Source organism: Macrobrachium nipponense, chromosome 3 (genome assembly GCF_015104395.2).
Source record: "Macrobrachium nipponense isolate FS-2020 chromosome 3, ASM1510439v2, whole genome shotgun sequence".
Taxonomy (NCBI): Eukaryota; Metazoa; Arthropoda; class Malacostraca; order Decapoda; family Palaemonidae; genus Macrobrachium; species Macrobrachium nipponense.
This window is the reverse complement of record NC_087202.1, coordinates 12,602,595-12,625,427: the sequence shown is the minus strand read 5'-3', so window position 1 is coordinate 12,625,427 and position 22,833 is coordinate 12,602,595.

Genomic DNA, 22,833 nt, shown 5'->3' with positions numbered 1-22,833 from the left:
TCTATTTTTTCTGTTTTGTCGAGAAAACAATCACTTAGCGACATTTAAATCTTCGTCTCTTGGTGGTCTTTTGTTTTAAGTAGGGCTGGAAAATATTAACATTGATGATGATGCTAATAAAAAATTCACAATCTCGTGAAAAAAACAGTTTTGTCATAAAAGACCACAATTATATAGTGAATAATATCACCGTGTAAAAGGCAAAAGCATACAGCTTCCTTGTCAGTGGTAATATATATATATATGTATGTAATATGAAATATATATATATATATATATATATCATATTATATATATATATTCTGTATTATTTGTATGCTCGGATGTCTTTGCTTTAAATCATTTACATTAGTGATACAGTTGACCATACAATTGTGGATTCGTGATGAAGCTAACTGTTATGAACGCTCTTTTGTTCCTGCTATCGCGAAGAGTTTAATATTAAGGTATTGTGGAATCACATATGAACTCGATCATAGCAAACGGTACTTTTTATCAGGCCTGAGGTTTTATTATTATTATAGTTTTTTTTTTTTGGGGGGTCTATCACAGTCCTCCAATTCGACTGGGTGGTATTTATAGTGTGGGGTTCCGGGTTGCATCCTGCCTCCTTAGGAGTCCATCACTTTTCTCACTGTGAGCGCTGTTTCAAGGATCACACTCTTCTGCCTGAGTCCTGGAGCTACTTCATCCTCAAGTTTTTCCAGATTATTATTACTATTATATATATATATATATATATTTATATATATATATATATATAATATATATTATATATATATATATATATATATATATATATGTACGCCAGACACCAAACATTTGCTCGTACATGACATATACAGACTCTAGAACTATGTCATTTTGGCCATGTTTTGTGCAGGAATGAACTAATCCTAGTATATATATCGTATTCATGCAGCTGTATCGTTATACAGCAAGCTTTGTTACTTTTGTTAAAATATCAACGTAATTTTGGAAGTATCTGATGTATTTGTTGCCCTTATTCTAATCTCCACTATTACAAGGAGTTGCAAGGATTAGGATGTCTCAAAGACTTGTTAGTCCATCCTAAGAGGAGACACCATGTGCTCACTTATCTCTAGGAGCAGGTTTTACTGTTCATTTACAGTGTCCTTCTAATGATTTTATCTAGTTTCTTTTAAACTCTTCCACACTGTTGCTGTTTACAACTTCTGGTGGCAGTTTATTCCACGTGTCACATATCTTGTATGTAAAGAAGTTCCCACAATGGGATGTGTTGTATCTCTTCAGTTCTAGTTTCCATCCATTATTATTATTGTTATTATTATTATTTGTTGGGAAAAAACCTCTATCGCCAGAGTTCCTAAAATATTCTAAAAGGGTCCAAATGATATAATTGTTAAAAGCGCGTGTAAAACTTTATTAAAAGCTTTCGAACCCTTCTCCCACGAGCTTTTAAAATTTATATTATTGTGGACCTTTAGAGCATTATTGTTGTTATTGTTGTTGTTATTATTATTGTTATTATTATCACTATAAGATAAACCCAGTTCATATGGAAAAGCCCACAAGGGTAATAGCCTTAAAGAAATGAAAGTTATTTTTATTGTACGTATTAAAATTATTTTGCATTTGTATTGCTAAGTCATTCAGAGTCTGTCTATGATGGAATAAGTCTGGTTTTCCACGAGAAAGAGGATAATATGAGCATTCTAACGGCAGTTTTCAGTCATTCCAAATGACACCGTTACCTTCTGTATTCTTTCAACTAAATTTTTCCCCCTAATTTTCAAACAATATTCACATCTTCTGGCTCTGTTTTTCTTCTTCTTCTTCTTCTTCTTCTTCTTCTTCTTCTTCTTCTTCATCCTCCTTCCAGCTGTTCGCCACTCACACCCTTTTCAACACCTGAAAAGTTCCCAATCTCTCTCTCTCTCCTCTCTCTCTCTCTCTCTCTCTCTCTCTCTCTCGATCCGAGACAACGAGTCTAGCCAATTGGCTCCAAATGCTGATGTTCCTCGTCGAGTGACAATCGAATCGCGTTTCAGAAACTCTCTCTCTCTCTCTCTCTCTGAAGATGAACCATGTTCACATGGAACAAGCCCACCAAAGGGGCCATTGACTTGAAATTCCAGCTTCCAAAGAATATTAAGGCGTTCATAAGGAATGAAGAGAATGCAAAAAGGAATTACAGAAAGAAGAGATACCACTTATCCAAAAGCAAAAATGAATTACTAATAAATTAATGAAGGAGAATGAAGGAAAGGATGATAACAAGAAATCATATGATAATTCCATCAAGATTGCAGAGTTATAATTAGCAATTGAGTAGAGAGCAAGGAAACCATTAAGAATTCTGCGATACAGATAAAGCCAATGAGAGATTTTAATTCTTAATGATCACCTGGGAAGAAGAAGAGGAAATCTCGACAGACGGAATGATTCCATTTATCTCTCCCGTCTTGTTGACTCATTATTATTTCACTTTGCTGCTCTCATCAACTTTTTTTTTTCTTGCTTACACCATTATCTCGCCTCCTCGCTCGTTATCTTCTCCATGCTTCAGTGGCTGCAACAAAGGTTTTTTTTTTTTTTTATAGAATTACTCTCGCTATTAATGAGTGCATTAGCGTCTCGCTCGTCTTGGACGAACGTTTGTCTTTTCCAAGTTGTTTCTTTGCCCTTTTTTTCTGATTAATTTTTTTATTTTTTGGTGGGGGGACGCAAACATTGAAGGGATAAAATGGCGTTGCGTTTTTTCGTCTCTACATAAAGGTTTCGTGAGAGAAATAAAAAAAAAAAAAATGAGATGAAAAGAGATGCGGTATATAATTACGAGGGTTGAAAGGCTGACACCGAAATCGGTCTTAAAATTCTTTTCCTATTCGTTTACACCGCTGACCTTGTGAGTTTCTGGGGAGACATTCCACTCAGTTGGTCCCGTAGGGGGGTAGTGCCGTCAGTGCACCTCATTCGGTGCAATGTAGGCATTACTTAAGGTTCTTTGCAGCGTCCCTTCCTGAGGCCCCTAGCTGCAAGTACTTTCATTCCTTTTACTGTACCTCCGTTCATATTCTCTTTCTACCATCTTACTGTCCACCCTCTCCTAACAATTGTTTCCATAGTGCAACTGCTTTGAGGTTCTCCTCCTGTTACGCCTTTCAAACCTTTCACTGTCAATTTCCGTTTCAGTGCTGAATGGCCTTAGTTGCCCCAGTGCTTGGCATAATGCCAAAAATCTATGTAAATCAGATCAAAATCCACGCTGTATTTTTTGGGGGGCGGTACTTAGATGAACACGTAGCAGTCAAGTCAAAATTCTCCAGTTATCGCTGGCCTGTTTAATCAGCAAGTTAAGCAATGCTGACACCGAACAGATTCTCGAAAGCTGTATGTACAGATTTATTCCTAAGTTGAGTAGGTCTTAGTTTAACCAGACCACTGAGCTGATTAACAGCTCCCCTAGGGCTGCTGGCCCGAAGGATCAGATCATTTTTCACGTGGCTAGGAACCAATTGGTCACTTAGCAACGAGACCTACGGCTAATCGTGGGATCCGAACCACATCGAGAAATGAATTTCTATCACCAGAAATAAATTCCGCCGATGATTCCTTGTTGGCAGAGCTGGGGGGAGTCGAACCCGCACCCTGAGATCGTCTGTCGAGCACGTTACCGACTCGTCCAACGAGGAACTAGATTTATTTCTAAATAGATGTACCCATAATTAACTGTGGATTCGTTTCTCCATTTTAAGACTCTTGGTACTATGAGTATTTTTTTTAATACTGGCTCTGACAATACTATCAAGATAGTGTAGCCCCCCCTAGCAACCTATTCTTAAGAGCCTTACGAATTTGTTCCCCAGATTTCCTGGAAAAAGAATTTGAACTAATTCGCAAGCAACTTTCATCTTTAAAGTATCCTGACCATATAAATGAGAAAGCAATTCAAAGAGCAAAACGTAATTTTCTACCGACCCCCTAAAGACAAGACCAGAGACACACCCAACAATAAAATAAAAATTCCCCACCTGGAGACGATTAAGAGAGTAACTCCACACCCTTGGGAAATCCAACCCTTTTGCATTTACCTACCTAAATACCTTAGCCAAATCCTGATTAACGTCCAACAAAAGACATCTCCCAAAGACTCTGGGGTATATGAGATCCCATGCCAGGACTGTGACCAATCTTACATCGGATTTACAGGTAAATCACTTCCCCAGAGATTAATACAACACAAACGGTCAGTTAGGTATGGACAACAGAACTCGGCTATTTTCAACCATATAAATGAACATAACCATAGAATAAACTGGAATATGTCACGTGTAATTTATAGCAGCAACTGCCGGTACAAGAGTCAAATGATGGAATCGGCCTTAATAAAAGAGAAGCAGGTAATGAACATCTCAAAAGGGAATTGGATATCAGATATCGTCGACGCAGTGTTCATTCAACCAACGCTTAAGAAGATTAAAGGAAGATTATCAGCGGGGGTGACCTAAATTGGCTTACTTGTGGACGAATCTCTTGGTATAAATACCACCTTTTCTGTAAACTTTTCTCATTCATATACCTGAAGAGAGAGACAGCAGTCTCTGAAATATAGTACTTTTCTCTCTACATTTTGGTGTTTTTATGGGCTCCTTTTATTAGATGGAATTCTGTTGTTACAGAACATTTTTACCAGTCATATATATATATATATATATATATATATATATATATATATATATATATATATATATATATATATATATATATATATATATATATATATATATATATATATATATATATATATAGTAACAAGCATATCCAAAAAAGAGCAAAGAATTTCAGAAGTTATAGGGGCATTGTGACTATTATAATTAAACACACACACACACGCGCACACAAACAAACACACACACACACACACACACACACACACACATATATATATATATATATATATATATATATATAATATATATATATAAGTAAAGGGTCGTGTTAGACCACCGAAAGTTCTTGGCTATCTCGCTTTTCAAATTTCCTTCGTGGCAAAAACCTTTATTTATACATAGCATCACGTTTTATTATACTTCGTGATCAAGTTATGCATAATGTTTATATATGTTTATATATTTGTCATATATTTGTGTAGTCAATCATGTGTTCCTAGTCAATGGTATACAGCGTATTGTGAACATACAGATAATTTAATAAAAAATTCATTGCTTAAAAAAAATGTACGCAAATAAACATCAAATAAACTCAGAATATATACCTTGGTTAAGTAGAAAGAAACGCACGGTAAATAATATAAAAAAACTCAGAATATAACTGGGTTAAGTAAAAAAAAAAAAAAAAAAAAACCGCATGGTAAATAATAACACACGAAAAGAAGTTCTCCTTTTAAGAGACTGGAAACTTCACTCTGGAGAGAGTTTCGGTCTTCGCTAAGTATTCGCACATTTCTTTATTATCCGGAATATTATTGCCGTAATATCCAGCCCCGGAGAAGCATTAGGAGCCCCAGTTCCCGAAATTCCAGGCACTGGAAGAAAGAACCGTGTCCATTCCGGGGGAGGAAAGTTTAATGATTCCTGGATTCCTGTTGTTGTTGTTGGTTCGTTCTGTAGGAGAGAGATTATTTGTTTATTTATTATGCTTCTTATCTTAGTGAAAAATTGTTATTTATTCTTCTTCTTATACCTTAGAGAAAGATTATTATTTATTATGCTTCTTATCTTATTTAAAAATTATTATTTATTATGCTTCTTATCTTTGAGAAAGATTATTATTTATTATGCTTCTTATATCTTAGTGAAAAATTATTATTTATTATGCTTCTTATATCTTAGAGAAATATTTGTTTATTATATGCTTCTTATCTTAGTGAAAAATTATTATTGATTATGCTTCTTATCTTAGAGAAAGATTATTATTTATTATGCTTCTTATATCTTAGAGAAAAATTGTTATTTATTATGCTTCTTGTCTTAGAGAAAGATTATTATTTATTATGCTTCTTATCTTAGTGAAAAATTATTATTTATTCGTCTTCTTATATCTTAGAGAAAAATTATTATTTATTATGCTTCTTATCTTTGAAAAAATTTATTATTTATTATGCTTCTTTTCTTGTTTCATCCGTCCCAAGTGTTTTTTATTATTTTTTTATTATTTTTTTTTGCGTTTGGTTGTTGCTCTCGTTTTATTCAATACACATAAACACGCATGCACACGCGCACTCATAATGTGTGTGTATATATATATCTATATATATATATATATATATATATATATATATATATGATTTTATTGTATGCGTTTGTGTGTGTGTGTATGAATGTATACCCACCACACATATACCAGCAAAACACGACATTGTCCCCTTACATTACACTAGTATACTAAGCGCCTCAGTGGCGTGATCGGTATGGTCTTAGCCTGCCACCTCGGTGGCTGCGCGTTCGATTCACGGGCATTCCATTGAGGTGTGAGAGATGTGTATGTCTGGTGACAGAAGTTCACTCTCGACGTGGTTCGGAAGTCACGTAAAGCTGTTGGTCCCGTTGCTGAATAACCACTGGTTCCATGCAACGTAAAAAAACACCATATAAACAAAAATCGTATACTAAACAGTCTCTCGTGAGATCTCCCAAAGAAACAGAGAGATAAAAGGAAGCCACGAAAATTATGGAGAGAACTAATTAAACGACATTTGGAAATGGTGACATAAAATCACTCTTCGTAGCTGTTCCGGAGGAAATACCCTTCCGACTAATGTATATGATATGTATGTACATGATATGTATGAATGTGTAATATATATATATATATATATATATATATATATATATATATATATATATATATATATCCCATAAAAACGGCAAAATATAGAAATTAAGCACTGGCCATTTCAGAGACTTCTGCTGTCTCTCTTTCTCTCTTCAGGTAGGTAATGAATGAGAAAAAGTTACAGAAAAAGGTGGTCTTTTATACCAAGTGATCCATACACAGGTAGCCGGTTTACCAGGTCACCCCCGTTGATGGATCTCTTGGTATAAAATACCGCCTTTTTTCTAGAACTTTTCTCATTTTTTTACCTACCTGAAGAGAGAGAGAGAGAGAGAAGAGGAGAGAGAGAGAGAGCAGTCTCTGAAATATATAGTCCTTACTTTGTATATTTTGCCGTTTTTATGGGCTCCTTTTATTAGATGGAATGCTGTGTAATAGAATATTTTTTACCTGTTATATATATATATATATATATATATATATATATATATATATATATATATATATAAATACATATATATATATATATATATATATATATATATATATATATATATATATATATATATATATGTGTGTGTGTGTGTGTGTGTGTGTGTGTGTGTGTGTGTGTGTGTGTGCGTGTTCAAACTACAAAACAGTCATTTCCTCTGCTTCCTTATTCCATATCTTTAAAAAAAAAAAAAAATTTAATTATCTTGGGAGTCAAGTTTCAACAGAAATTCAAAGGACTCATTACATACGAACGCAGTGCAAGTCCAGGTCTCATCCGCTTTAATCTTGGTTCTATGGAATCTCCTTAAAAAAAAAAAAAAGAAAAAAACGACGAGGGGGGGGGGGTTGTTACCTCAGGTTGGGCCTCTCGTAAAAATGAAGGTCACTTTTCTCCCTTTGAGGAGAATTTATGGAGTGAAGGGAAAGTCCCTGCGCCATATATACAAGCTTCTCGGAAGAGGAGAAATGAAAAAAAAAAGAAAATAAAAAACTGGACATTTGCATAATTCAATCGTTCGTATTCTTAATAGGAAAGAATTTCGTGTTTTTTTTTTCTTCTACCGAGAAAAACCTTTCCTTAACCTCCTCCTCGCTCGAGTTTATAGGGCTTGAATGAAGGTAACTTTAATGTTTACCTAAGGACTTTACACCTCCCATTCACAGAGTTCCTTTGGCTTCAACATTTTTCCCGCCCAGCTTTGAACGATGTAGGTCCTAAGAATATTTGTCTAGTGTTTGGGAGTTCGCCGGCGGTGACCCTATCGTCTAAGCACCATTTTCATCTGTTCTTAAGGATTTTTTGAGTCTGTTTGTTTATTTATTAATTAATTTTTTTAGAAAATAAGTTGTATCTCTTCCTTCTGTATTTCCCTTTGCCTCTTCTTACTTCTTCCTAATGAACACCTTAATATTCTTTGGAAGTTTGAATTTCAAGTCAGTGGCCCCTTTGGTGGGCTTGTTCCATATGATTAGGTTTCTTCTTCTGGATAATAATAATAATAATAATCATAGGAACACTAGGAGGCACGATCCCAAGATCCCTGAAAAGGAACCTGGAAAAACTAGAGGCTGAAGTAGCTCCAGGACTCATGCAGAAGAGTGTGATCCTAGAAACGGCGCACATAGTAAGAAAAGTGATGGACTCCTAAGGAGGCAGGATGCAACCCGGAACCCCACACTATAAATACCACCCAGTCGAATAGGATGAGAGACCAAATAATAATAATATTACATAAAAAAGACTAAAGATTGTTTATAGGGTTTATTCATCTATTAGAATTTATAGATAAACCTCTGGAAATGTAGCGTCAGTAGCATAGCATAGAAAGACGCATTTAGTGCCTGAGCACATAAATATTACGATTAGGCTACAATATTCCACGTTCTTATCGATTACATTCTCCAGGTAAATTTGCATACATACACACATCCATCCGTCCATCCATCCATGCATACATACATACTTTTGGTAAATTTGTATACATACGTACATCCATGCATGCATGCATACATACATACTTTAGGTAAATTTTCATACATACATACATACATCCATCCATCCATACTTTAGGTAAATTTGCGTACATACATCGATATATACATACACACTTATATACATACGAACAAAGTAAAAAAGAATGCGCACACATATGCATGTCTTCCATTAATCAATCAAGTTATAAGGAAGGCCGAAAATGCACGCTCACTGAAAGTGCCGGTGTCATTTGCATAAAAGGTCGGAAATCGCTCTGTTTAAAACCTCCTAATGACCTCTCCTGGCTGTGGCACTAACCATATTTAAAAGGAGAGAGATGTTAAACGTTTCCTGACGAGAGGAGAACCTGGTGGAGACTGTGTGTGGCTTTAATGGAAGAAGCTGTTATCTCTAGAGATGTGGTCTGGATTACAGCTGTATGATGGGTGCTTTAGCTTTATCCCTTTATTATGACAGTCCTGTCTTTTTTATAGAATCAGATGCAATTATTATTATTATTATTATTTAGTATTATTATTAATTTTTTTTTTTAATTTTTTTTTTTTTGCTCTATCACAGTCCTCCAATTCGACTGGGTGGTATTTGTAGTGTGGGGTTCCGGGTTGCATCCATCCTCCTCAAGGTCCATCACTTTTCTTACTATATGCGCCGTTTCTAGGATCACACTATTCTGCATCAGTCCTGGAGCTACTTTTGCCTCTAGTTTTTCTAGATTCCTTTTCAGGGATCTTGGGATCGTGCCTAGTGTTCCTATGATTATGGGTACAATTTCCACTGGCATATCCCATATCCTTCTTATTTCTATTTTCAGATCTTGATACTTATCCATTTTTTCCCTCTCTTTCTCTTCAACTCTGGTGTCCCATGGTATTGCGACATCAGTGAGTGATACTTTCTTCTTGATTTTGTCAATCAACGTCACGTCTGGTCTATTTGCACGTATCACCCTATCTGTTCTGATACCATAGTCCCAGAGGATCTTTGCCTGAGCGTTTTTTTTTCTATCACTCCTTCAGGTTGGTGCTCGTACCACTTATTACTGCAAGGTAGCTGATGTTTCTTGCACAGGCTCCAGTGGAGGGCTTTTGCCACTGAATCATGCCTCTTTTTGTACTGGTTCTGTGCAAGTGCCGGACATTCGCTTGCTATGTATTTTATGGTTTCATTTTTCATATTGCACTTCCTACATATGGGAGAGATGTTATTTCCGTCTATCGTTATTTGAACATATCTGGTTCTTAGGGCCTGATCTTGTGCCGCTGTTATCATTCCTTCAGTTTCCTTCTTTAGCTCTTCCCTCTGTAGCCATTGCCACGTGTCATCGCTGGCTAGTTCTTTAGTCTGTCTCATGTATTGTCCGTGCATTGGTTTGTTGTGCCAGTCCTCTGTTCTGTTTGTCATTCTCCTGTCTCTGTATATTTCTGGGTCTTCGTCTACTTTTATTAGTCCTTCTTCCATGCACTCTTTAGCCACTCGTCTTCACTGGTTTTCAGATATTGCCCCAGTGCTCTTGTTTTCGATGTTGACGCAGTCCTCTATACTTAGTAGTCCTCTCCCTCCTTCCTTTCGTGTTATGTATAGTCTGTCCGTATTTGCTCTTGGGTGTAGTGCTTTGTGTATTGTCATATGTTTCCTGGTTTTCTGATTTATGCTGCGGAGTTCTGCCTTCGTCCATTCCACTATTCCTGCGCTGTATCTGATTACTGGCACTGCCCCATGTGTGTTATGGCTTTTTATCATATTTCCGTCGTTGAGTTTGACTTGAGTATCGCCTTGAGTCTCTGCATATTTTCTTTCCTGATCGTGTCCTTCATCTCTTGGTGTTAATTATTATTATTATTATTTTTTTTTTTTTTTTTTTTTTTTTTTGCTCTATCAGTCCTCCAATTCGACTGGGTGGTATTTATAGTGTGGGGTTCCGGGTTGCACCCTGCCTCCTTAGAAGTCCATCGCTTTTCTTACTATGTGCGCCGTTTCTAAGATCACACTCTTCTGCATGAGTCTTGGAGCTACTTCAGCATTTCCTTATTTTCTTCTCGGTCCATTTCTTCTTTTTTGCTTCTGTAGCTCCAATCTCAGGCTGTTGATTACTGTCGTTGTGGTGATCAAGTTTTGCCTAGATGGACGACCTCCAAGTACCTGACTGTCTTCCCCTTCAATTGGGTTGAATACCTGGTTGCCGGACGAAGCTCCTCTGTTGCCAGAGTTTCCATTTACGTCGTTGTCGTTTATTCCTTATTTCATTTCTTTCCATCCTTGCTGAGTTTTGCTATTTAACCCATAGCTGGAGGACCCTACCCCATCAGGATAGGGTACTCATTTACAGCTGAGTAGACTGAGGAAATTATGGTAAAGACCCGCCCTTTCCCAAGGAATCAACGCTGAGGAGAGCGGTCACCCATCGAACCTAACCCACTCCTCCACGGCGCCTATTATTATTTATTATTATTATTATTATTATTGTTATTATTATTATTATTATTATTTGGTCTATCACAGCCCTCCAATTTTTATAGTGTGGGGTTCCGGGGTTGCATCCTGCCTCCTAGGAGTCCATCACTTTTCTTACTATGTGTGCTGTTTCTAGAAAGCAACACTCTTCTGCATGAGTCCTGGAGCTACTTCAGCGCCTCTAGTTTTTCCAAATTCTTTTCAGGGAACTTGGGCTCGTGCCTAGTGTTCCTATGATTATGGGTACTGTTTCCACTGGCATATCCTTCTTATTTCTATTTTTGGGTCCATATACTTATCAATCTTTTCTCTCTCTTTCTCATCTACTCCGGTGTTTCACGGTATTGTGACATCGATGAGTGATACTTTCTTCTTGATTTTGTCAATCAATGTCGTGTCTGGTCTATTTGCACGTATTATTATTATTATTATTATTATTTTATTATTATTATTATTATTATTATTATTATTATTATTTCAAATGTACGAATATTGAAGGAGAAAGAAAATAAACGTTTAATTTCTTTCTGTTTTTACCTTTACGTCCTTTTACTTCTTCTTAATGAAAACCAAATTCTCTGGAAGTTTAAATCTAAAAGTCAATGGTCCCTTTGGTGGGCTTGTTCCGTATGAATAGGTTTCATCTATTGATTATAATAATAATAATAATAATAATAATAATAATAATAATAATAATAATAATAATAATAATAAGTATTAAGACCTGACAATAGAAATAGAAGGATATGGGGTTATGCCAGTGGAAATTGTACCCATAATCATAGGAGCACTAGGCACGATCCGAAGATCCCTGAAAAGGAATCTGGAAAAACTAGAAGTAGCTCCAGGATCATGCAGAAGAGTGTGCTCCTAGAAACATCACACAGTAAGAAAAGTGATGGACTCCTAAGGAGGCAGGATGCAACCCGGAACCCCACACTATAAACCACCCAGTCAAATTGGAGGGCTGTGATAGACCAAAGTAATAATAATAATAATAATAATAATAATAATAATAATAATAATAATAATATAATAGTTACTGTGAAAATATTAGAAGAAAAGGTCAGGCGCTACAAAAGAATTAGCCAATGAATTGTAAGCACAGAATATTTAAATGTCTTGCAAAAGTGATATTCACATCGAAGATGAATGATTATTTTTTTTAATCTGATTTGCGGAGGTTTATTTAAAATATTTTATCAATACTGATTTTTTTTTGTTTTTTTTTTAGTACTTTTTTCATTATCGGTTATGTGTGCGGAAATGAGATTTCTCATTTGGTGTAAACAAATATGTATTTATACGTAATATACAAACATATAAATTCTAGAGAAACAGGCACATTACATACACACACACAAAACAGATCTGATATATATATATATATATATATATATATATATATATATATATATATATAGAAAGGAATAGAGAACCAGACAAATACTACATACACCCGTATACACACACACACACACACACAAACATATATATATATATATATATATATATATATATATATATATATATATATATATATATATATATATATCAGATCTGTGCTCCATTTCAGTATTCAAGCCTTATTTTGAATAAGGCCAGAAGAAAGAAAAGTAAAGTCCTTATTAATAATATCGTAAAGTAAAGAAAAAAATCTCCGATAAAGTCCCTATCAAAATTATCCCAGAAAAAAATTTATTCAGAGAGGCCTGGACCTCGGTATTTCAAAGTCAGTGGGCTGTGAAATGAAGGTGCTTACTTATTCATGACCTTTGTACGAGAATATAAAAGAAAACATTATTTTCCTAAACTTCGGTGCGCTCTTTTGTGTATATACTACGTGTGCTTTGGAACCTTTGTGGAAAAGCCTTCATCTTTATTTTTATGATGGCAAAAAAGGAGAGAAGAGAGGACGTCATTCTTCTCAGTAGAAAGATTATTAGTATTCTGGCAAAGGCGCACACAGTGCTTCTAATCATTTCTGATGGCTCGCTGTTCAGAAACTTCAGTTGTGGCTGTGACTATCAAGTTAAAAGAGCGACTTAGCTTAAGATGCTACGCTGAATATATAATTTTCGTGTTTGCGCAAAGAAAATCTGATTTGTTTCTGAAGATTCTGTTTGAAATGAAACTGTTGAGCAGTTGAGCTTTTCAGCAAAGAGTATAAATATACTAAACTATCTTTGTACAACAGTCACGTGTGAAACAGAGATGAATTTCTGACACACATTATGATCGAACCCAGGTCTTTCAGTTCGACAGAATAATCTTTCACGAATAAAACAAAACAGAAAATAGATAGATGAATAAATAGATAATAAATCTATAGAAACAAGACATTTATTATATGAATGCATATTAAAGAAAATGACATTTGGTTCAGGAACACGTTAGTCTTATCGGTCCTTATCTGGACTTAACTTGCAGATATAATTGATGTTGCTGATGTTCATCAAGAGGAACCATTAGGAATCGATAAATACATCGTGTGCTATTGGTAGAATACTAATCGATAGATATATCATGTGCTATTGGTAGAATACTTATTGATACATATATCATGTGTTATTGGTAGAATACTAATTGATAGATATATCATGTGCCATTGGTAGAATATTAATCGATAGATATATAGATATATCATGTGCTATTGGTAGAATATTAATCGATATACAACATGTGTTAATTGATACTATCGATAGATATATTCTGTGTAATTGGTAATGAATATATCGATAGAGATATCTCTATTGTAGCATACTATTGTAGAATATTCAATGGTGCTAATGCTATTGGTAGAATATAGTAGATATCATGTGCTATTGGTAGAATAATTAATCGATACAAATTCAACAACTGTGCGATTGGTTAGAATACTAATTCGATAGATATATCAATGTGATATTGGTAGAATAATTTAAGCGATAGAGATATCATTGCTATTGGTTTTTAGCAAATAATCGAATCGAGATATTATCATGGTTCTATTTGGTAGAATACTAATTGGTAGATATAGCATGTGCTATGCGGTTAGAATATTAATCGATAGATTATAATTCATGTTTGCCTATTGTTAGGATAGAATATTAATTGCATGTGCTATTGATAGAATACTAATCGACGATATATCATGTGCTATTGGTAGAATACTAATCGACAGATATATCATGTGCTATTGGTAGAATACTAATCGATAGATATATCATGTGCTATTGGTAGAATACTAATCGATAGATATATCATGTGCTATTGGTAGAATACTAATCGATAGATATATCATGTGCTATTGGTAGAATACTAATCGATAGATATATCATGTGCTATTGGTAGAATATTAATCGATAGATATATCATGTGCTATTTGTAGAATATTAATCGATAGATATATCATGTGTTATTGGTAGAATATTAATCGATAGATATATCATGTGCTATTGGTAGAATACTAATCAATAGATATATTATTTGCTATTGGTAGAATATTAAGCGATACATATATCATTTGCTATTGGTAGAATACTAATCGATAGATATATCATGTGCTATTGGTAGAATACTAATCGATACATATATCATGTGCTATTGGTAGAATATTAATCGATAGATATATCATGTGCTATTGGTAGAATACTAATCAATAGATATATTATTTGCTATTGGTTGAACATTAAGCGATACATATATCACTTGCTATTGGTAGAATATTAATCGATAATTACACTTTGCGCTATTGGTAGAATACTAATAGATAAATACATCATGTGCTATTGGTTGAACACTAATCGATAAACACATATTGTGTACAATTGGTAGGATACTAATACGTTTTAATGAGAGAGAGAGAGAGAGAGAGGGAGGGAGAGAGAGAGAGAGAGAATGGCATTTCCTTATATCCACCAAATCACACAACAGAGGGATAACGAAGGAGGTAGAGAACAACAGATGCCTAGGACAGGAAGGACGCTTTAAAGGACGCTAAGTACCATATGTCATGTACCACTTACGGTACGCTGCCAAGTTCCAGGTTTACGGATTCTCGTCTTATCTTTGCAACCATAGACTGGAGTGATAGCTATTCCAGTCTCCCACTAAAAAAAAAAAAAAAACCATCATATATAAAAATGTCATATCTATTGTCGACGGATACGGCATGTTTCGATTTATTAATGAATGCCAGTCAAGAAAGTTTAATATGAAAAAGGATGTGACTGTTAAGGAAAATAAATACACTTTTGTCAAGTTCGGTTAGCAAAATCTGTGGGTCTGATTAATACTTTTTTGGAGCGCATGAAACTTTTCCATTTCAATCAAATGGGCATCCTTTAAGCCACTTGTTCATTTCTGTCTTTCTCCAAAACCATTGTTATTTATTGACAGTCGTTAAGCCATTCTTGACATTAGATTTCGTCAGAATTCCTACTTATTACATGCTTACAAAACCCCCATATTAAATAGGCAAATGAATCAACGAACCTGACCAGAGACACGTGTCTCAATTTCGCATCATTCAGGGCATTAAAGTTTTTTTCTTAACTTTTCTTATTTAATCTTCCCTGCATATTAATTATATCTTTTCAACTTCGTTTTTTGGAACTGCCCCGAGGGAGTTCATAATCAAAGTTTATACGATGCTATTTGCAGACTTTTTCTGGCACTGGCTGTGTGGTGGGGAGTTTTTCCCATCTCATTATTATGGCACTGAGTGCCAGTTAAAATTGATTAAGTGAGCTAGTCGTTCACACGCATTCTTTCACAATATATATATATATATATATATATATATATATATATATATATATATATATATATATATATATATATATATATATATATATATATATATATATATATATATATATAGATTATTATTTTATGATGGTTAAAATCTTCTGTTACAACAGAATTCCATTTAATAAAAGGAACCCATACAAACACCAAAAATATAGAAAAGTAACTATATTTCAGACACTGCTGCCTATCTCTCTCTCTCTCTCTCTCTCTCTCTCTCTCTCTCTCTCTCTCTCTCTCGTCAGGTAGATGATGAATGAGAAAAGTTACAGAAAAGACGGTATCTATACCAAGAGATCCATCCACAGTTAAGCCAATTTAGGTCACTCCCACTGATAATTCCTCTTTAATCCTCTTAAGCGTTGGTTGAAGGAAGATTTTATCAATGACATCTGAATCCCAGGCGCCTTTTGAGATGTTCATTACCTGTCTCTGTTTAATCAAGGCCAATTCTATCATCTGACTTATGTATCGACAGTTGTTGCTATAGATTATATGTGACAAATTCCAGTTTATTCTGTGGTTATGGTTATTTATACGTTTGAAAATAGCTGAGTTCTGTTGTCCATACCTAACTGACCGTTTATGTTTATTAATTTCTGGGGAAGTGACTTTCCTGTAAAACTGATGTCAGATTGGTCACAGTCCAGGCATGGGATTTCGTATACTCCTGTGTCCTTGGGGATTGTCTTTTGTTGGACGTTAATCAGGGATTTGGCTAAGGTATTTTGGGTAGGTAAAGGCAAAAAGGTTTGATTTTCCGAGAGTCTGGGTCACCGTCTTAATCCTGTTCAGGTGTGAAATTTTATTTTTTATTGTGTCTGGTCTTGTCTTGAGGGGGTCGGTAGAATATTACGTTTGCTTTGTGAATTGCTTTCTCAATTATATGGTCAGAAAATTACGTATATATTTATAAAGGGGTTACCCCCTTTATAACACACACAATATATAGATATATATATATATATATATATATATATATATAATATATATATAGATATATATATATATATATATATATATACTGATCACATATTCAACTGTGTGGAGCCCTCGTCTGACGATTGCTGTGCTAATGAAGTTTATTTGTCAGTTGAATTTATCAGTAAAAATATATGAAAACATGTCAATGAAAATTTCCCATTCCCGGGTGTGATTTAATCAGGTCACTCCATGAAGCCTGATTAACAGTTTTCAAATAAATCAGAATGGCTGGCCAGCGGGAAAAGCTTTTGTAGATAAAGAATTTAGATTTGTATGTAATTATTCGGTGACATATTTTCGGCCTCAGGAAGATATACGAGTAACTGTCCGCTAGATGAAGTCTGATATTTAATCAGATCACTGATGAGCCAGATATGACGCAATGTATAGCAGCTGTGTAGTTTATAATCGACCTCATGATAGTTTTCTTTGTTAGGAAATGCATAAGTTCGTGAAAAACAGTTTTCCTCATAAAATTCCACAAAGATATAGTGAAACTGTATGACTATGAGAAAGACAAAGGCATATATTCTTTGCTTTTGTCTTTCACATAGCCATACAGTTTAATTATATAACTATGGATTTATATTATACGATTTCCTTTGTTTTACTACTATATAACTATGGGTTTATATTAAACGATTTCCTTTTTTTTTTCTTCATATATAAATACGGATTTATTTTATACGATTTCCTTGTTTTTCCCCTACTATATAACAATTGATTTATATTATACGATTTCCTTTGTTTTCCTACTATATAACTAATGAATTATATTACACGATTTCCTTTGTTTTCCTACTATATAACTATGGATGTATATTATACGATTTCTTTTGTTTTCTTACTATGTAACTATGGATTTATATTATACGATTTCCTTTGTTTTCCTACTATATAACTATGGATGTATATTATACGATTTCTTTTGTTTTCATACTATATAGCTATGGATGTATATTATACGATTTCTTTTGTTTTCTTACTATGTAACTATGGATTTATATTATACGATTTTCTTTGTTTTCCCACTATATAACTATGGATGTATATTATAGGATTTCTTTTGTTTTCTTACTATATAACTATGGATTTATCTTATACGATTTTCTTTGTTTTCTTTACATAACTTATACTAACTATGGATGTATATATTATACGATTTCTTTGTTTTGTTTTCTACTATATAACTATGCGGATTTACCTATTATATTAGACGATTTCCTTTGATTTTCCTACTATAATAACTATGGATGTATATTATACGATTTCTTTTGTTTGCTTACTATATAAACTATGATGTATATTATACGGATTGCTTTTGTTTTCCTACTATTATAAGCCATGGATGTATATGATTTACGATTTTCTTTTGTTTTCTTACTATTTTACTATGGATGGTATATTATTACGATTTCTTTGTTTTTCCTACTATATAAACTATGGATGGTATTTTATTTACGTTTCTTTTGTTTTCTTATTATAAACTATGGTTTATTTCTTAAAACGATTGCTTTGTTTTCCTTACTATATAAAAGCTATGGATGTATATTATACGATTTCTTTTGTTTTCCTACTATATATCTATGGATGTATATTATACGATTTCCTTTGTTTTCCTACTATATAACTATGGATGTATATTATACGATTTCTTTTGTTTTCTTACTATATAACTATGGATGTATATTATACGATTTCTTTTGTTTTCTTACTATATAACTATGGATTTATATTATGCCATAGCCTTTTGTTTTCCCCTAAGGCTGTCTAAATGCCAACTCGTTCGTCAAAACGAGCTTGAAAACTCACGAGAAAATTCGTGGGAGGTCAGTCAGTCGACAGACTCCGAATCGAAGTCGTGATGACGGAGATGAAGAGAAGACACGGAACTCCTGATTGGAACTGTCTTTCTCTCATCTCTTTCCTATTGGTTTTATGTCTCTTTTTCTTTAACTAGTTTTCTTACTTGGCGTCGGGTTCGTGTCGCCTTCCTCCTGCAATGTCATGATGGTTGCATGGCCTTTCTTACTTCTTTCTTTTGTATGATGGAATTCAAGCCATCGATCGTTTTTTTTTTTTGTACCAGTATCATCATAAACTATCTATTTAATCATTATTTTATTTTTATTTTATTATTTCTTTTAGTCCCATTTGACTATGTATGCTGGAATTCAAGCCATAGATCGTTTTTTTGTACCAGTATCATTATAAACTATTTATTCAATCATTATTTTTTTTCTATTTTTTAGTCCCATTTGTATGCTGGAATTCCAACCATGACCGTCATTTTGTACCAGTCATCATAAACCATCAATTTAATAATTAATATTATTATTTTTTTTTTTTTTTTCATTTTTTTTTGAGGGGGGGTGGGGGGGGTTGCACTATAATTTACGTCCTTTTTGTAAGTCCTATTCTTTTTATTTTTATTTTTATTTATTTTATTTTATTCTATTTTTAGTCAGCACTATAATTAATTTTCGTCCTTTTCTAAGTCCGATTCTGCACAAATTTCTCCATACAAATTTTCTTACTCTTTTGAGAAATATCCTATTGGACCCTATCTCCTTTTTAGTGACAATAATTCCATCTTGAATTAGTTATTCTCACTTTCAGTGTAAAGGGAAAGAATGAGACGATTCAGATAAATTTAGATAATATTTTCCCACTCAGAATAAATTGTCCTTTATATATTTCAAAAGTCGCCTTTATAGAGTAATTAATCAGTTTTTTCAGTCTTTTATATATTTCAAAGTCACATTTCGCGATTAATTAATTAGTTTTTTCAGTCTTTTATATATTTTAAAAGTAACCTTTCTTGAGTAATTAATCAGTTTTTTCAGCCTTGTATATATTTCAAAAGTCTCATTTCGCGTGTGATTAATTATTTTTTTATATATATTTCCCATTCTGACTTGTGGAATGAGGACATTGAAAAATATTATCAGCGGCCGAAAACAAATTCTTAGATCTCTCTCACTAAATGCAAATGGATGCTCTTCAGTCTCTCGTGTATTTCAACTCGGAGGGAACGTGTTCTTGTTAGGGAGGATTTGCATTTAAATGATAGCCAATTCTGAAGAGTATCTTTCCTAGTTTCTGCTGCATTTTCTTCTCGCCAGTCATTTCATTGCTGGTTAACGATCCAGAGAGGGAGTAGTTTCAAAATAATTTCATTACAAGGAAGCTTTAGCCGGAACTGAAAAAAAAAAATATGCTGCATCCCGTAGACGGGAATAGCCGTCAGTGCACCTCGTGCGGGGCACTGCATGCATTACTTAAGGTTCTTTGCAGCGTGCCTTCAAAGACCCTTAGCTGCAACCTTTTTCGTTCCTTTTACTGTACCTCCTTTCATGTTCTCTTTCTTCCATCTTACTCTCGAGCCTCTCCTAACGATTCATTCATAGTGCAACTGCTTTGAGGTTTTCCTCCTGTTACGCCTTTCAAACTTCTACTGTCAGTTTCCGTTTCAGTGCTGAATGACCTCATAGGTAACAGTGCTTTGCTTTTAGGATAAAATCTGTATTCAATTTAGTTCCTTTAAATGCTGGAAAATAGTTTATATATTTTTTCTTTCTGGCAGTGTATTTATTCCACACTTAAATTCTCTATGATAAAACCGGCTAATTTTTGTAGGAGAGTCGTGTTCTTGTCATTGATGTTACGTATATTCATGACTGAATGTGAAAAGAATTCTGACTTTCATATTGAATATATTTCCGCTTAGAATAGAAATATTTCTCCACTCTGATTATCAATTGCATATTCTTCGTCTGTTTTACATAATATACCAAGCGCCTCAGTGGTGTGATCGGTATGGTCTTGGCCTGCCACCTCGGTGGCCGCGAGTTCGATTCTCGGGCAATCCAATGAGGGGTTAGAGATGTGTATTTCTGGTGATAGAGGTTCACTCTCGACGTGGTTCGGAATTCACGTAAAAACACCGTTGGTCCCGTTACTGAATAACCGTACTGGTTCTTCCATGCACACTACAAAAAAAAAAAAAAAAAAAAAAAAAACACCCGGTCGAATAGGATGACTTGAGATTCAAAAAACAAAAAAAAATAACAATAATAACAATAATAATAATAATAGTGGGCTTTGTAAACTAAAAAAAGTATGTGAGGCAGCCTGCGCTTTTACAAGTTGTGGAGTCTTGAGCTTAATGTTTAGTGTTTGTTTCCCTCTCTGGTTATAAACTGCCCCGAATAACTTGGGTCTCAGCTAACGAGGAACCATTAAATGTTAATGTTACCAAAGTTTCCGTGGCTGTACTTTAGCTGTTTCTGGAAAATTATAGTCGTGTGGATAACGTGGTTGTTTACGTACATGTATATGTTCATACACTATGTATATATTTTATATACATAGTAATAAATATATGTATATATGTGTTGTATGTATGTGTATATACATATACATACATACATACATACATACATACACACACACACACACACACACACACATATATATATATATATATATATATATATATATATATATATATATATATATCTATATATTTGTGTGTGTGGTAATTGATCCATATGAGTAGGGTTTATCTCCTGAATAATAATAATAATATAATAATAATTAATAATAATAATAATAATAATAATAATAATAATAATAATAAGTGGTTGTCGTGTTAGAAAATGGGATTTTTCGTGTTATATCTTCTACTTGCCGGCTATAAATATCTTCAAGATAAATGTCAATGAATACTACATATAAAGTAGGCACGACTTATAACTCGCATTTGTTACTATAATTAGCCAGAGGCTTTGAGAATATGATATAGTTCCTTGAAATAAACAATTGTAGAGTAACTTACTTACGTCCAGATGAACTATGCATTTCTTACGGTATGCAAAATAGTATGACTAATTATATTACAAAAGGTGACAGAATTAGAGCCTTTTCTTTTCATGTTTGATGCCAAAAGGTTAGTTTTGAGTATTGAATAAATAACCTCCATGAAATGCACGAATTTTATAGGTGCTTAGTCTAATTAGATATACGTGTTTTATGTGCGTATTCTTCGTCTATCTTTTGATAACCCAGCGGATATTTTAGCTACTCTTTAGTAGATTCACAATCACCGGGTATTTGATGTCGAGGCCAGTCCCTTACGACGCTCCTGATTGCCTGTTGATAAGCCAGCCACAGGGCTGGGAATTCTCAGTCTATTTCGAGAGTTCACATGTGTAGGACGTATGCTCCATCTTTCCTATGGGATGCTACTCTTCAGAAGTGGAACTTACATCTTGCCTATGTGAACTCTCAAGAGAGACTGAGAGTTTGTAGCCCTGTGACTGGCTTATCAACAGCCAATCATGAGCGTCGTAAGGGACTGGCCTAGACATCAAATGCACGGGTGATGTGAATATGCTATAGCAACGACATTTCCATAAGACAGCAGCGCTGGGAGCTACACCGCTCCATGTTTTCCTGAATGACGTCATTTAATCTCGTCCCCGTTTCGTATCTCTCGGGCGTTTGCGTATTTACACGACAGTACGAAGACCTGAAAGTACTTGGGGCGACGAGTTGTTGGGGGTGGTGGCGGGTGGGTGGGTGGTAGATATGGTGAAAATTTGAATTGGCCCTTGAGTCTCTTGGCCTGCCTGTTTAATTACTGCACATACGTTTGTGATTATGCAATCGTGCTTGTCGTTGCTAGTAGGAGAAACCGCGGTAAATGTAGCTGAAGTTTATGTATATATATATATATATATATATATATAATATATATATATATATATATATATATATATATATATATATATATATATATATATAGAGAGAGAGAGAGAGAGAGAGAGAGAGAG